Below are 17,510 nucleotides of genomic sequence, written 5' to 3' on the forward strand. Positions count from 1 at the left end.
CGTGCTTAGCACACCACTGCCATTACTTCACCGAACAGAACCCTCAAAGGCCAAACCTGCTTTGTGGGAACAGTAACAGAAATCCCGACACCTGGCCTTTGCCTACCCCAGCCCCAGAGTTCTCCAAGGGACGGTGTTCCTCATCCACGCCATGCCTACCCCTGCTTAGAACCATCCCCTGAAATTCCCCCGGGGAACCCTCCTCCCCAGAGCTCAGAGCACTCCTGCCTCCTCTGTCTCTATGTCCACTCCACTGTCAGCCTCTTTTCCAAAGCCCTGGCCCAGACGTCCTTCAGCCAATGACTCTAACATTTCCCTTTTCTCCCAAACCTGAGCCCCCCCAGAAGCACTTGGGATTGTTCAACCCCTACTTCAATTCCTACATCCCAACTCCTAACCCCTAAGTTGAGCCTTAGGAGTGCATTAAATGGAACATTTCAGTGAGTAAAAAATGGAAGATCTGCTTGTGACCCACTTTCCGTATACCTACCTTGCTGGCACGTGGAGGTATGAATTTATTATTTTTAAAAAATTTTTAATGTTTATTTTTGAGAGGTAGAGAGATAAGAGTACGAGCAGGGGAGGGGCAGAGACAGAGGGAGACACAGAATCTGAAGCAGGCTCCAGGCTCCGAGCTGTCAGCACAGAGCCCGACGCAGGGCTCGAACTCAAGAACCATGATATCATGACCTGAGCCAAAGCCGGATGCTCAACCGACTGAGCCACCCAGGCGCCCCTGGAGGTATGGGTTTTAAAAGAGAAGCAAAACAAAACGAGGAGGGCAGTTTCAAGATTTATTGGGTGGGTGAGGGGACAAGGATGCACAGTGCAGAAAATTCTTGGTTGTAAAAAGTTACAGGAGGAATAGGCAGGGGCACGTGGAGCCTGCTGGACACCTGGCTCAGGTGGAAGGGAACCAGTCTTCCTGGTCCCAGGTGCTGTGTGACACCTGCTGGGGGAGCGGCAGGGCCAGCTGAAGTCTCTAGCTCTGGACCTCAAGTCTCCAGGGTCCCAGGACTTTCCCTCTGGCCTGCTCACGCAGAGAGAAAAGTCCCTCCAGGCTGTGCTGAGGCAACAGGATAAGAAGGTCTGGCCATGGTTCACGTGGCGACATCATTCTTCACTCTGCCAGTGTCCATGATCAACTCCGAAATAATCTAAGGCAGAAAAGTCCAATGAGACCAAGTGCTTGGAACTTCTGTATCACTAACACAGGCCAACTTAGCCCCTTGGCATTAACTCACCATGAGGAGGTCCCTCCAGGGCAGCTGGGACCCAGGTCATCCTGAGAGGACCAATGCTGCATCTCCTTAAGGATTCTTCCAACAATCTCTAGATCCGAGGCAGCATCCCTAGGGTGAAGAGCAGAGGGTCACAACATGCGTTTGGTTTCCAATGTTCTCTCTCAACTGTCTTCAAGCTGCTATCAGTGAGAATGCCCCCATTCATCAGGGACGAGCCGCCAGTTTTGTTTCACACCAAACACAGCTCAAAAATGAATCTCAATGTTCCCAGAGAAGGGTCAAAATAAAACGATCTCTTAACAATTGGGCCTTTGCAGGGCAAGAGCAGATATAATAACTGGTAGAGAGGTGGCTGGAGGGCTCAAGCTCAGAGGCTCCTCCCACTGAGCCCCCATCCCCCATGTTGGGAGTGAAGGCCACCACCGCAGCCTCTCTCCACTGTCTATTACATCCCTGCACATCTGTCTCCCAAGTGCTTGTGCTCATCCCTGCGTCAAACTCCTTCTCGTGTTGCTCCCCCCACCACCCAATACCTTTCTATTTCCCATCACGTTCCACCCCTTCAAAGGCGTGCACAGGGCCACCATATCCAAAAAGAGACCTCCCTTTGAAAACGTTATGGCAATCAGTATAAACCACCCAGTATTGCGTAACGTCATCATGCAGAATTCATCCTGGCTCCTTAAACCCCAGAAAGTTTCGAAACCTCGACACCGACATAGCCCGTTTTCCCGTAACGGGAGGCCAAGCTGAGAAAGGCCAAGCTCAAGTCTCCCGTCATTGACTCTCACACAGCAGCCCTCAATGCCTGAGACCAGACAGCACTAGCTGGGGAGAAGCAGGAGTGTGCGAAAGCGCCAGCATTTGAAAGGGATGGGTGTAGACCCTCCAAACACGGGAAACTGCTTTCAACAATTCCTCTCCCTGCATTATCAATGACCAGAGCACAGACAGCCCGTGATCGCTTCTGAATGCAGGTGCATGCAAGGGGAGAGAGAGAGAGAGAGAGAGACCTAGGAAGGGGAGCAGGTGCTACTGGCCTGTGGAATAGGTGGAATCTGGGAAAACTACCCAAGCACAGGACCCCGTGAGTGGCCACTCTTTCTTGCAAAAGCCCCATAGAACCTCCCTGCCAAGTGGAATCAAAGAAAACTCACTTTGGACACAAACACTGGGAAAATATTAGGGTTGGAAATGATAGGGATCCTGTGGTTTTAAGCAGCACAGAAGTCACTACTATCATAAGTTTGTTGTTTTAAATGAAGAAAATAAAGTTCTGAATAGATCACTGACTTAGAGAGCAGCAGAAGGGGATTCAAACCCAGGGGACGGGAGACTCTGATGCATGGGTCCACTCATTTCCCATTAAAAACATGCTTCTGCCGTCACTCCAGGGAGGGAAGGCAGATGCCCCAGAGAGCTCTCATCACCCAGTGAGACTCTGGAGGCCCTTCCTCTGCAGCAGCCATTGAAGACATGTCAGGGACCAGATGTGATCTAGGTTACCTGGGGCTGAGGTGGGGAACAGATCTGAGGACTCATGGACATTACCTTCTCACTTCTCAGCTCCCCTATACCTTCTTAGGAAGCCCCTAGGAACCCCCACATGATTGTACCAGATGCAAGGAACCAACACTCCAGAGAACAAACCAGAGATCTTACCTCAAGGACACTGGGGTCTAGAATGTTCCTGATAGAACTCCCATGATGTCTCTCCACACAGTGGGCTCATCTGCAATAGACAAGAACCCAAGAATGGGCCCCCAACATGTCCCTGCTCACACCAGGGCAGGGCAGGGCAGGGCAGGGCAAGCATCAGGAAAGGTCTCGGCACAGTAGTTAGCAGATAGTAAAGTAAGCATTTGACGAAGATCGGCTGTTATTATTTCCTAAACAGACATGCTATTTCCTCATAGAGAAGACAGTAGTTAACCCTACTGTCCTAGGGGGAGACAGTGCTTGGTCTATGACAGGGTGGCCAATGCCGATTAATGCATAATTAACCAGTGAGAGGCTGGAAAGGACGCCAATGCCGGATTTATGGGAGTGCCGTGGCTGTCTGACAGCAACTATGCTGGGCCTCGAGGAGAACTCAAGTGACACGTATAGCCTGGTTCCCAACAGCAGGGGCAGAAGTGAAAGCTCCAACAGTGACCCTAACGTATACACAACTGCCCCGAGGGCCCTGGGGGCCCAAGGTGTCTACAGAGAGGAAGGGGTGTGGGAAAACTCCTGGAAGGTGTGGACGTGGACCCTCCAAACACAGGACAACTCTTTCCCTGAATCCTCTGCCTGAATTACCAGTGAGCCCGACATTGGCACCAGGTGACAGGAGACATCTAAAAGTGGGTAGGAAAGAGGAAGTGCAGGAAAGCCCCAGGTTTGGAAGGGACAGGAGTGGACGTTCCCAAGATGGGGAAACGCTTTTAGCAATTCCCTTCCCTGCACTATCACTGACCTGGACACAGGCAGCCCATGTCAGTAGCCTATGTTCCCAGGCAGAGGAGAGCTGCCCAGCCAAGCCCGGGACCCTGAGCGCCATCACCATCTCATGGAAAGACGCCATCTCCCGTTATCAAGAGGGGGCACGTGAAGACCAACTCGCGGCAAAAACGCCTACGTTGTTTAGTCCCCCACAGATACAGACGGACGATCTACTATGCGCCACCAACCGTGGGCTCAAAGACAAAGAACACAGACAAGACTTCTGTCCTCCCAGAGCTCTGGCAGTTTCCCCACTTAAAACACAGCGGAGCTCAGAAGGACGTAACCTAGCCAACGTGATGCGCTCGCCACAGGCTGAGGCAGGATCTGAACCCAGACCTCTCTGGCCCCCCAGACACACCCCCCATCCACCACACCAGGCCTCCTCGGGGCTTTCTCAGGACCCGCAGGAGCTCCAGGGCGCCCCCCCCACCCCACGCAAACCCCCCACCGTGGTGTGGCAGGAAGGCAACGAGTCCCCTGCTCAAGGATCTCCTGAGCAGCAGCACTTACCCAGGCCTCACTCCCCGGACACCGCGGGGGCACATCCGGCGCTGCGGCTCAGGGTCCTGCAGCAAAGAAGGGGGCGCTGCCTGACGCACAGCCCCCAAAGCCGTCCAACAGAGAGTTTCCATCTGCTTCCAACAGAGCCCCAGAGCCCGCAACGCCTACGCAGGAGACAGCACGGGGAAGGGGCTTTAGTGCAAAACAAAGACACCGGAATCGGTCTCTGCCGCTCTGGGGCCCCGCGAGCGCCCCCAATTGAAAACTCACGCAACCGCTCTGCACAACGGGGGTTTTAACGCTTTCTCTTAAAGGCTGTTGACAAGAAAACGGGTTAACGCTCACATGGTCACTTCGTGGGCAACCGATGAAGCGCTTTGGGGGATTCGAGGCCCAGAGCCGGAGGTGGGTGTGTGCGTGAAAATCACGCGGCCCCGGGAGCTCTTCAGGCCCGGGGCCACACGGGGCTCCGCACCACTGGCGGCGGCACTCGGCCCGCGAGTCGCCGGACCCGCTTCTGGTAGTTGGCGGGACACGAGTCTTCCCCGCAAACGGGGGATCAGACCCGGAGTCCCATTCTCGGGGACACGCATCCCGAGAGGTCCGCAGCCGGCGGAGGGGCTGGGCCCGGACCCAGGAGCGGGGCCTGAAATCGGGGCTGACCTCCGCCGGCTCTCCCCGTCCCCTCGGGCCTCAGTTTCTCCTCCTGTCGGGGGGGGGGGATGATGCACCGGGCTTGGGAGGCCGCGGGGGGGTTTCCTGTGCATCGCGGCCCCGCAGCGACTCACCCGGGGAGCCGGGCCTGTCGCCGGCAGGGTCAGAGGGGACGGCGCGAGAGGGTGCGGCACACCTCCTAATCGTTCAGGACTGTTTGGGACAGCAGCCACTGCCGCAGGAAACTGCTACACCCGGCCCGCGCCGGCGGAAATGCAGCTCGACGGCGGGCTGCGCCCTAGAGAGGCATCTCCCGGGCTGAACGCGCGCGCGCTGCCTCTTATCGCCCCCTGGTGGATAGGAGGTCAATATCTGACCCGCCAAGTATCCGACCCTTCACTTTCCCATCGCCGCATCCATCCATCCATCCATCCATCCATCCATCCATTTACCCCTAAGAGAAAATAGTTAGAGGGCACCAACTTTCTCATCCATCCATCCTCCTACGCACTCATCCATTCATCCATCTAGATGTTCATCTAGACTCCCATCCGCACAGAAAAAATATACTGAGTGGCTACTTCATGTTACGGACTGGGCTAAGCATTGGAAATGTATTGCAGAAGACAGGGTTCTGATATATTTTGTTGCTGTTATATTCTTGTGGAGATAATGAATCAGCAAATGCAATAATTTAAAATCATGACAAGTGCTACAAAGGAAGTGGGCATGGTGGTATAATAGTGGGGACCTACTTAGCCAGGGCCAACAGCAACGGCCTGCCCGAGGAAACGGTGTAACAGTGTTTTTCATAGCATGCTGTCACTGCAGTGCCCCATCCCATCAACGCTACAGATGACAGCTACAACCATAATATCAACTAATAATGACTAAGTGTTGAATGCACCCAATATTCCAGGCATTTTGATTCGTTTAATCACGTCAATCATATAAGATAAACCCTACTATTATTAATTTCGCCGATGAGGAAACAAAAGCTCAGAAAGTTTAATTCATGTATACAAGATCACGCAGTTAACGTGTTAAGAAGTGTGCGTGATCTGAGAATGAACCCTACTTGTGAGCTAACCGGTTAGCCCGTTGTTTCGTAGGTGCTGGCAGAGGACAGAAAATTCCTGAGGCAGTCTGAGGACCTTATTACTGTGGCAAAGCAGAGAGGGCTTTAAGTTTCTTGATGTTGTTGGTTCCCGTGCCTCCGAGGTCCCATGGAGTGGTGCAGGGCCCATGATGGCTGCCTGAACACACAATGCGTTACAGTGTTACAAAAGAGGAACACTGAGCTCAGGGGATTTGCCACTTGGAGCAAACAGAAGTAAGCCTGCTTTTAGTGTGGGAGGAGACTTTATCTCATCCTTCAAGGTTTGCTCACTGCAAAACACAGCTTTAAGAAAGGGCCTGGGGGAAAAAGGAGTCAACGGCCTTGCATTGTTCGCATGCCCACAGGGCCCGTGGCAAATTGCTTCTCCTAAACAGAAGATATCAGAGTCAAAATTCAAACCCAGAAATCAATCTAAGAGAAATTTAATAGGTGCTTAAAAATGTGTTTGGTAATATTTAATTTCTCTTTTTTTGGTAATACTTCGTTTCTATTCCTGATCAGAAAAGTATATTTCGGCATACTTGGATTAAATGAATGCTTTCCTCATGTGATACAGACCATGACCAGCCAACAACATTACATTTCAATGCCTACATTTAGAGGTATTCTTGGAAAAACTAGGACCAACAAATTGCCTATTTTCAAGAGAATCTGGATATTAAGTGGCTGGGCTATCCAGAGTTTGGACCTAGTCACTCTTTCTCCCTGGTTTTCTTGTGGCACTCTTCCTGTTGAATTCAATCGAGTTGTAAATGTCACTCATGGTGTCCTGCCCTCCGCTGACAAAAAACTGGATGTGAGACCCAAGCTGGGTAGGTCATACTTTCTTCCTTCATTTTGCATGGTGAATGTGAGGAAGTATGGATCCAAAAGCAACTGTGGAACCATGAATAGAGTTATCCCTCTATTAATTTCCAAAAAGGTGGCTTCTTGGAAGTGATATGTTTTGGTAGGGTATTGAAGGGCTCACGAAGAAAGGGAGAACAGGAAGAAGTCCGGGGAAAGGGAGGAAGAAGAATCGGAAGCTGAAGTCGGGGAAGGGGCAGAGGAATAGTATGCGAAGTAGTTAGGAACTGGATGGGGTCTTACCTCGACATCTCATTGCATGGCCTGTAACAAATGAGCTTTATTTTTTATTTTATTTATTTATTTATTTATTAAAAAATTTTTTTAACGTTTATTCATTTTTGAAAGACAGAGAGAGACAGAGCACAAGCAGGGGTGGGGCGGAGAGAGAGGGGGACACAGAATCTGAAGCAGGCTCCAGGCTCTGAGCTGTCAGCACAGAGCCCGACGCGGGGCTCGAACTCACAAACCCTGAGATCATGACCTGAGCCGAAGTTGGATGCTCAACCGACTGAACCACCCAGGCGCCCCAATTAATTTTTATTTTTTCATGTTTATTTATTTTTGAGAGAGAGAGAGAGAGAGAGAATGTGCATGCTCATGAGCAAGGGAGGGGCAGAGAGGGGGAGGACAGAGAATCCTAAGCAGGTTCCACACTGTCAGTGCAGAGCCCGGTGCAGGGCTTCAACTCACGAACCATGAGATCGTGACCTGAGCTGAAACCCAGAGTGAGATGCTTAGCTGACTGAGCCACCCAGGTACCCCAATAGATGAGCTTTAAATGTTGACACAGGAGAAGAGAAATCCTCATTCTTGCTATGAAAGAAGGACACACTTAATTCTAAAATGCAAGAAGAATTCCATCTGTCTGCTCATAGCACTGGATGCGTTAAAAAAATAATAAGAAAAAAGGACACTCGAACAGATCTAAATAGAGCAAATCAATGAAATTACAAAAACAGAACGTAAAAAGGCAGAAAATGAACATAACCATACGTAGAGCAGCAGAGGCAAACAATTTTAGGAATGAGAAAGGGGTCATAGCATGATATTATACATGGAAAATCCGATAGACTCCACCAAAAGTCTGCTAGAACTGATACATGAGGGGCGCCTGGGTGGCTCAGTCGGTTAAGCGTCCGACTTCAGCTCAGGTCATGATCTCGCGGTCCGTGAGTTCGAGCCGCGCGTTGGGCTCTGTGCTGACCGCTCAGAGCCTGGAGCCTGTTTCGGATTCTGTGTCTCCCTCTCTCTCTGACCCTCTCCCATTCATGCTCTGTCTCTCTCTGTCTCAAAAATAAATAAATGTTAAAAAAATTAAAAAAAAAAAGAACTGATACATGAATTTAGCAAAGTTGTGGGATACAAAATCAATGTACAGAAATCAGGTGCATTCTTATACACTAATAATGAAGCAACAGAAAGACAAATAAAGAAACCGATCGCATTCACAATTGCACCAAGAAGCATAAAATACCTAGGGATAAATCTAACGAAAGATGTAAAAGATCTGTATGCTAAAAACTATAGAAAGCTTATGAAGGAAATTGAAGAAGATATAAAGAAATGGAAAAACATTCCGTGCTCATGGATTGGAAGAATAAATATTGTCAAAATGTCAATACTACCCAAAGCTATCTACACATTCAATGCAATCCCAATCAAAATTGCACCAGCATTCTTCTCGAAGCTAGAACAAGCAATCCTAAAATTCATATGGAACCACAAAAGGCCCCGAATAGCCAAAGTAATTTTGAAGAAGACCAAAGCAGGAGGCATCACAATCCCAGACTTTTAGCCTCTACTACAAAGCTGTAATGATTAAGACAGCATGGTATTGGCACAAAAACAGACACATAGACCAACGGAATAGAACAGAAACCCCAGAACTAGACCACAAACGTATGGCCAACTAATCTTTGACAAAGCAGGAAACAACATCCAATGGAAAAAAGACAGTCTCTTTAACAAATTGTGCTGGGAGAACTGGACAGCAACATGCAGAAGGTTGAAACTAGACCACTTTCTCACACCATTCACAAAAATAAACTCAGAATGGATAAAGGACCTGAATGTGAGACAGGAAACCATCAAAACCCTAGAGGAGAAAGCAGGAAAAGACCTCTCTGACCTCAGCCGTAGCAATTTCTTACTTGACACATCCCCAAAGGCAAGGGAATTAAAAGCAAAAATGAACTATTGGGACCTCATGAAGATAAAAAGCTTCTGCACAGCAAAGGAAACAACCAACAAAACTAAAAGGCAACCAACGGAATGGGAAAAGATATTTGCAAATGACATATCGGACAAAGAGCTAGTATCCAAAATATATAAAGAGCTCACCAAACTCCACACCCGGAAAACAAATAATCCAGTGAAGAAATGGCAGAAAACATGAATAGACACTTCTCTAAAGAAGACATCCAGATGGCCAACAGGCACATGAAAAGATGTTCAGCGTCGCTCCTTATCAGGGAAATACAAATCAAAACCACACTCAGATATCACCTCACACCAGTCAGAGTGGCCAAAATGAACAAATCAGGAGACTATAGATGCTGGAGAGGATGTGGAGAAACGGGAACCCTCTTGCACTGTTGGTGGGAATGCAAATTGGTGCAGCCGCTCTGGAAAGCAGTGTGGAGGTTCCTCAAAAAATTAAAAATAGACCTAACCTATGACCCAACAGTAGCACTGCTAGGAATTGACCCAAGGGATACAGGAGTACTGATGCAGAGGGGCATTGTACCCCTATGTTTATAGCAGCACTCTCAACAATAGCCAAATGATGGAAAGAGCCTAAATGTCCATCAACTGATGAATGGATAAAGAAATTGTGGTTTATATACACAATGGAGTACTACGTGGCAATGAGAAAGAATGAAATATGGCCCTTTGTAGCAACGTGGATGGAACTGGAGAGTGTGATGCTAAGTGAAATAAGCCATACAGAGAAAGACAGATACCATGTATTTTCACTCTTATGTGGATCCTGAGAAACTTAACAGAAACCCATGGGGGAGGGGAAGGAAAAAAAAAAAAGAGGTTAGAGTGGGAGAAAGCCAAAGCATAAGAGACTGTTAAAAAATGAGAACAAACTGAGGGTTGATGGGGGGTGGGAGGGAGGGGAGGGTGGGTGATGGGTATTGAGGAGGGCACCTTTAGGGATGAGCACTGGGTGTTGTGTGGAAACCAATTTGACAATAAATTTCAAAAAATAAAATAAAATAAAATAAAATAAAATAAAAATAAAACCCTTGGACACATGTGACCCTATTTTCCTTTCAGCTTTCACAAATGCTGGTTGCACATCACTGCGAATGTACTAAATGCCACTGAACTGTTCACCTTCCAATGGTTAATTCTCTACTAGAAGAATTTCGCCTCAATAAAAACATGACTTTAAGAAAAAAAAAAAAGAAAGGGGTCATAGTACACTCAGAGCAGAGAGTAAAAAATTAGACAAAAATAAAATTCAAAACTTAGGTAAAATGAACACATTCCTGAAAAATATATAGCAAAATTGTCTTAAGGAAAAATAGAAAACCTGAATAATCTTGTAACACTTTAAAAATGTTGAATCAGGCAGGGCAGCTGGGTGGCTCAGTTGGTTGAGCGACTGACTCTTGGTTTCTACTCAGGTCATGATCTGGTGGGTTCGTAGGTTCCAGGAGCCCACGTGGAGTTCACTCTTTCCCTCTCTCTCTGCCCCCACCCCTGACTTGTGTGTGTGTGCGCGCGCGATCTCTCTCTTGCTTTCTGTCTCTCAAAATAAACTGAATTTATTTTTTAATTTTTAAATAATAAAATATTGAATCATTAGTTAACACTATTTCCCGAAAGAAAACATCATACCCAGCTTTTCAGCCTTACACGGTCTCCAAGATAATAGAAAAAGAAGGAGCTGTTCTCAGTTCGTGTAACAACCATAACCCCCAAATTAGACAAGGTCAGTGAAGGAAAGTAAATTACAGTCCAGCTCATGAAAATAGTCGTAAACATCTTTAAAAATATATTGGCAACTTTCAGGTGGAATTAGCCTTGGCCCCAATGTCCCTGAAGGGCGGTAACTGTGCTCCTGTCTTGTGAATGTCGTCTGACCGTTGATTTCAGACTTCTAGCCTCCGGAAGAATGAGAGAATAAATTTCTGCCATTGTAAGCCACACAGTTGGTGGTGCTTTGTTATGGCAGCCCTAGGAAACGAATACAACAGACACAGTTAAAATTATTCCCTGCTGCATATTAGCTGTATTAGCAATTCACTTCATCTTTCTGAACCTCAGTTTTATTATTAAAACTTTATTAATTTTAAACTTGAAAATAGATAAGACATTGGGGCGCCTGGGTAGCTCAGTCGGTTAAGCCTCCGACTTCAGTTCAGGTCATGATCTCACGGTTCGTGAGTTCGAGCCCTGCATCGGGCTCTGTGTTGACAGCTCAGAGCATGGAGCCTGTTTCAGATTCTGTGTCTCCCCCCCCCCGCCCCTCCCCTGCCTGTGCTCTGTCTCTCTCTCAAAAATAAATAAACGTTAAAAAAATAAAAAATAATAAAATAGATAAGATATGGGGCAGCTGGGTGGCTCAGTCGGTTAAGCGTTTAACCCATGATTTCGGCTCAGGTCATGATCTCACAGTTTGTGAGTTGGAGCCCCGTATCGGGCTCTGCATGGACAGGGCAGACAGAGCCTGCTTTGGATTCTCTCTCTCTCTCCCTCTCTCCCCACCCCCGTCTCTCAAAATAAATAAATAAACTAAAAAAAAGGAAGGAAGGAAGGAAGGAAGGAAGGAAGGAAGGAAGGAAGGAAGAAAGGAAGGAAGGAAGGAAGAAAAATTCTGGCCTATGCCACGGCATGGAAGAACCTTGAGTACATCATGCTAAGTGAAATAAACCAGACACAAAAGGACAAATACTACGTGATTCCACTTAGATGAAGCACTTAGGGTAGTCAAATTCAGAGACAGAGGGAGAATGGTAGCTGTCAGGGGCTGGGGAAGGGAGGAATGGGGAATCGTTGGTTAAAGGGTACGGTTTCAGTTATGCAAGATAAAAATTCTGGAGACCGGTTGCACAACAGTGTGAATGTCCTTGACAGTACTGAACTGAATATTTTAAAATGGTCAAGATGAGGGGCGCCTGGGTGGCTCAGTCGGTTAAGTGTCTGACTTCGGCTCAGGTCACGATCTCGCGGCCCGTGAGTTCGAGCCCTGCATCGGGCTCTGTGCTGACCGCTCAGAGCCTGGAGCCTGTTTCAGATTCTGTGTCTCCCTCTCTCTCTGACCCTCCCCCATTCATGCTCTGTCTCTCTCTGTCTCAAAAATAAATAAATGTTAAACAAATTTAAAAAATAAAATAAAATAAAATAAAATGGTCAAGATGAGGGGCGCCTGAGGGGCTGAGTCAGAGCACCCGACTCTTGATTTCATCTCAGGTCATGTGTGATCTCAGGGTCGTGGGATCAAGCCCCACACTGGGCTCTGCTTCCTCTCCCCTTTCACTCCCCCCCCCAAATAAATAAGTAAAATGGTCAAGATGATAACCTGTAAGGTATGTATATTGTACTGCAATTAAAAAATTTAAAGGTAGGTCAGATAATACATTGAAACTTAGTACCATAAGTACTTTTTAAAAAATGGATGTTCAACTGACTGAGCCACCCAGGTGCCTAAAAAATAGATGTTGACGGGGCGCCTGGGTGGCTCGGTCGGTTAAGTGTCCGACTTTAGCTCAGGTCACCATCGCACCGTCTGTAAGTTCAAGCCCTGTGTCGGGCTCTGGGCTGACAGCTGCTTCAGATTGTGTGTCTCCCTCTCTCTCTCTGCCGCTCCCCTGCTCATGCTCTGACTCTCTCTGTCTCAAAAATTAAAAAAAAAAACATTAAAAAAAATTTTTAAAAGTAGATGTTGAGTGGGGCGCCTGGGTGGCTCAGTCAGTCAAGCGTCTGACTTCAACTCAGGTCATGATCTTGAGGTTCGTGAGTTCAAGCCCCGCGTTGGGCTGTGTGCTGACAGTTCAGAGCCTGGCACCTGCTTCGGATTCTGTGTCTCCCTCTCTCTCTGCCCCTTCCCTGCTTGCTTTGTGTCTCTCTCTCTCTTTCAAAAACAAATAAACATGAAAAAAATAGGTGCTGAGTTAGAGGAAGATGGTTTAATACATTTTAGGATCAACATTGTGATCATCACCATCACTTGATAAACGCTAATATCCATTTATAACTTTAAAAATTTCTTAGAATTCTAGAAATACAATATATATCATGATCCATTTACCAATATCATACATAACGGTGGAATCATAGAAGCATTCTTCTGTTTTTATCTTGGAAGTCCCAGAGAAATAGCCCGGGGGTGGTATTGGGGGAGGGGGGAGCTCCGATGCTCTTGGTCAGGAAAATCCAAGGTTTTAAGAGTGAAGAATGAATGTGGTCAGCTACCATGCTGAAAGATGATGAGGCAAAGTCAAATATTATCCTAGAATGCCCAAGTATTCAAGCAAGAAAGTTAACAAGCCAGGAAAGTTTAAGTAATGACCCTCAACTATCTCAGTGATTCAGTTAGCAAGGAAGGTTCCAAGCTGTTGCTCAGCCGAGTTAATTAGCTAGGAACATCCAGCTTTATTAGTCAAGAAGCTTGTTTTCAAGGATTGTCCACCGTGGATAGAAGGGAAGTCTAAAGTCATCGCTGAGTTTATCAGTCTTTAGCTAGGACTCCAGTTCTCCAGGGCCCAGCCTTGCCAACCTCTGGAGGTGGAGAGGGCCACATCTTCTCATGCCTGTCTCCATGGCAGAGTCCTGAGCCAATTATAACTTCGCTGAGCCCTTGCTGAGTCCCTCTCCAGAACCAGTGGTCCTCAGCCCAGGACAAAAATGAACCAGAAGCAAAACTAGTAGGAGAGAGGCTGGGAGGGACCCAGCTAGCCGACCTAGACAGGAGAGGCTGAGATGTGAGTGGAAACCAACCACGGTGGGAAGCATCTGGTGAGGGCCTGGGGCTATTGGAGACCCCAGAACAGGCCAAGATTCAGGCCACGAGCAGCTTAGGAAGAGCTTGTCCTGCTTGAGAGGCGCTGAGGGGCTAGACTGGATATGGCTTCTGTCAGGTCTCAGTCCCACCCTGCAGGAGCCAGTCTACTTCTCCCGAAAGACACAGTAACAGAGGAGCAGTAAGAAGCAAAGGAGGACAATGGCCAGGTACAGTAAGGTTTCCAGCATGGTGGGCATTCTTAGTAAGGGGACAGGGCCTGGAGCTCCTGCAGGTCTCACAGGGCTGGTTCTTGGCTTCTAGCCTGGACCCTGGACACCACCTCCTTGGAACAATCTGCCCAACAAGCTAGAGCCCCAAGGAAGGGGCTCTAGACCACAGGGATCTCTCAGCCACTGTGAGGTCACAAACTCCAGCATGGTGGAATGTTGGCCTCCCAGCCACAGTCCATATCTTTATTAATGTGACCAGTTTGTTGAAAGCAAGACTCCTGGTATGCAATCATACTTTTTTTTTTTTTTGCCTGTCTCTTTAGACTTTCTTCTTAGAAAAAAATTTTTTTAATGTTTATTTATTTTTGAGAGAGACAGAGACAGAGCGTGAGTGGGGGAGGGGAAGAGAGAGAGGGAGACACAGAATCGGAAACAGGCTCCAGGCTCTGAGCCATCAGCCCAGAGCCTGACGCGGGGCTCGAACTCACAGACCGCGAGATCGTGACCTGGCTGAAGTCGGACGCTTAACCGACTGCGCCACCCAGGCGCCCCAGACGTTTATTTATTTTTGAGACAGAGAGAGACAGAGCATGAACGGGGGAGGGGAAGAGAGAGAGGGAGACACAGAATCTGAAACAGGCTCCAGGCTCTGAGCTGTCAGCACACAGCCCGATGCAGAGCTCAAACTCACGGACTGTGAGATCATGACCTGAGCTGAAGTCGGACGCCCAACCGACTGAGCCACCCAAGTGCCCCTCTTTAGACTTTCTAAATGGAAGTATCTTTTCCCTGACCCTGGAAAACTATAAGGCAGGCCTCATAGCTTTTCTGATCGTTCTTAGGTAATAAGTATTACAATCACAAAAAATAGGGAACATAGTTTTTATTCAATTATTTTAAAAGCCCAGTCCAATATACGAACCACATTTTCAATGATAACTTACAGGTAAGATTTCTCTCACCAGCTGGGGCCAAGCATAGGGTGGGCTGCTATTTGTTGGGGGGGGGCAGGAAACTTCTCCCTTATCCAAATGTGTTTCTCTTCACCAGGAGGACTCCACCCACTTCCCTATCCCCCATAGCTCCAGGATCAGAACAGATGGAATAAAGATTAAGGTGGGGGGAGACTAGTCTCCAGGTTGGGCACATATTTAATGTAAGTCTTTCTCTCTTGGCCTCTTTATTCCAGGGCTTCTTTGGGGAAACCCACTCCTGCACCCTTCATTCTCCTAGGGGTATGAACAGGCTCTCTCCTTGGGGTCTCCTCACCCTAGCGGGCTCTCTCTTGGGCGGGACATCTTGGGTAGCAGATGGACATTCCTACTGACACGGGAGACTGGGGAAGTTCTTGGGTCTTGAGCCGTCAACCCCCAGCCGGTGCCAGGTCCTTGACTTTGCGGCAAGAAAGAATTCAAGGCAGAATCAGAGTAAAACATAAATGAGAAGCTTTATTGTAAAGCAAAAGTACACGCTCGAAGACGAGGTTGTACAGGCACGCTCAGAGAATTTGAGTGGCGCTGCGTAGATGTGGGATTCTGATTAACAGGCAGTTATAATCAACAGGTGGAACATTCCTGTAGGGTTCTGGAAATAGTCCCAAGACCCCTGTATACCATTACGCGTGCGCCAGCCTGATCCATTGCGCTGGCCTTGATTTTTCTCTTGGGAACCTTCGTATGCAGTCAAGATCTAGGAGGAGTCCTCTAGCGCCCCCCAGTGGACGGGTCATTGTCTTCAGTTGCAGGTTAATTGGGGATTTATGCTGCAGTTGCGCATCTCGGTGGCTAATCCTGGCCACGGGCATCCTGTTATTCAACAGGTGCCAGGCCAGTTCCCTGTTCCTTGTCCTTCCTCCGGAAGTTACCCGACATGTCCCTATTCTACCTGCCTCACTACCCCAGATTCTACACCTGCGGAAGAAGATGATGCACCTTGGCCTGAGGCGTAGGGTAGGCGGGGCTCACCTGTGCTCCCCACCTTCAGGTAACCTATATCAAGCCCCCAGATGTTTCTGCTGGAACTCCTGGTACTCAGATACTCCTCTTGTTCTCCCTCTTGGGGACAGGGGGTGGGACTATCTTAAGAAATAGAATTCATAATTCTCCCTCTTTTTAATGGCTATGTATACTGCGAATACCGTCACCTTGGAAGAGAGAATTTGGAGTCACAAGCAGTAAATTCTAGATCTGGTCCAATACTTTCTCTGGAAGGCCGCTGCCATTTTATTAGACGGAACCTTCAAAAATTGCCAACATTGGGCCACAATTTGCTTACCATAACAGCAGTTTGTTGTTGTTCAGCAGTTCATTCCTACCTATATTCTCCCTATATCATGCCTACCTATATATGCCACCTTGGTGTCTTGCTGAAATGGCCATTTTAACATCCTGTTACACTAATGATTAATGAGCGTCAGCCACGCCTCTTAGAATCCTAGCCTCTTGCAGGCACCGGGGATGCACAAATAAACTGCCCCAGATCCCTTCCCTGGCATCATGGGAGCAAAGCGTACAGGAGAGTAATCTAGGATTGAATCATTGCTCTGCTCTTTCACAATTTTCTTAGGGCACCCTTGCCTTAATCTCCAGCTCAGGACAATAAGGCCCCCAACCTGAGCCACCCCAGAATTCATCGCTTACATACAACACCCAGTGATCATTAATCATTTAAAAGTACGTTAAAATTTAAAAATACCTGCTGAAATAATATTTTGGTTATACTGGCTTAAATGAAATCTACTATTAAAATTAGTTTCACCTTTTTTTGGTATGTTCTTAACGTGGCTCTTAGAACATTTTAAATTACACATGTGGGTAGCCTTGTATTTCTACTGAGAGTGCTGCCTTTTCACAGCACATTCTCTCAACCTCCTGAACAATCCCACAGTGTCCTCACAGTGACAGAAGCTTTCTCAGAAATACTAAAGGGTAGCAACTACCATGCTTTGGACCTTTGCTCTGTGCTTCACCTTCAGAGACCCCCCCCCACCGCCCTCCTCGGTTGCATCCGTCAGGCCTGGATTTCCACATTGTGCTGACCTGGTTAGCACCAGGGATCTGACGGCGGGGGGGGGGGGGGGATCACCCTCCTCAGGCACACGGAAGTTTACACTTCAGAATGTGGGCTGAGTTAATGGCAGGGTTGCGGCAGGTTGGAGAGGTACACGTGGCCCAGGATGCTGGCAGTGTGAGTGCTTGTGAGATTTGGGAGCCATGAGCCCCGTCTCATGCCTGTCTGCAGTGTCCTTTCGGGAGCATGGGGCTTCTATTCATCTTCTTTGCCACTCTGCAAATTTGATCAAACCCCTACTGCTTCAAAGACTCATTTTTAGGACTAAGTTTAGCAAAGCACTTGCCCACTTTTCCCTGTTACTCTCACGTTCTACTTTCAGGGCATCAGAACGATATTTTATTCTGACAATGTCCAAATATATGGTCAGAATTCATTCATTTATTCAATTGTGCCAG

General features: G+C 47.8%; 1 long non-coding RNA gene and 2 other non-coding genes across 6 annotated transcripts; all 3 read right to left on the reverse strand.

Moving 5' to 3' along the window:
* Positions 1-780: 780 nt before the first annotated feature.
* On the reverse strand, positions 781-5,137 carry LOC124504152 (uncharacterized). 4 transcript variants are annotated; one of them, XR_006960321.1, is made up of 6 exons: positions 5,021-5,137; positions 4,242-4,396; positions 3,703-3,922; positions 2,907-2,976; positions 1,245-1,352; positions 781-1,157 (listed from the first exon to the last, which is right to left on the reverse strand). It is a non-coding gene; the product is annotated as an uncharacterized LOC124504152 (long non-coding RNA). The 4 variants fall into 4 exon arrangements; XR_006960320.1 differs by having other exon boundaries at positions 4,578-5,137; XR_006960318.1 differs by having other exon boundaries at positions 4,242-5,137.
* Positions 2,090-2,223, reverse strand: LOC124504463 (small nucleolar RNA SNORA71). The gene has a single exon (XR_006960438.1). It is a non-coding gene; the product is annotated as a small nucleolar RNA SNORA71 (small nucleolar RNA).
* LOC124504465 (small nucleolar RNA SNORA71) lies at positions 3,609-3,744 on the reverse strand. Its single transcript, XR_006960440.1, has one exon. It is a non-coding gene; the product is annotated as a small nucleolar RNA SNORA71 (small nucleolar RNA).
* Positions 5,138-17,510: the final 12,373 nt, after the last annotated feature.

The sequence above is a fragment of the Lynx rufus genome, unplaced genomic scaffold, assembly GCF_022079265.1.
Source record: "Lynx rufus isolate CCGP_SWC_20201006 ecotype Redwood Valley unplaced genomic scaffold, mLynRuf1.p SCAF_8, whole genome shotgun sequence".
Taxonomy (NCBI): domain Eukaryota; kingdom Metazoa; phylum Chordata; class Mammalia; order Carnivora; family Felidae; genus Lynx; species Lynx rufus.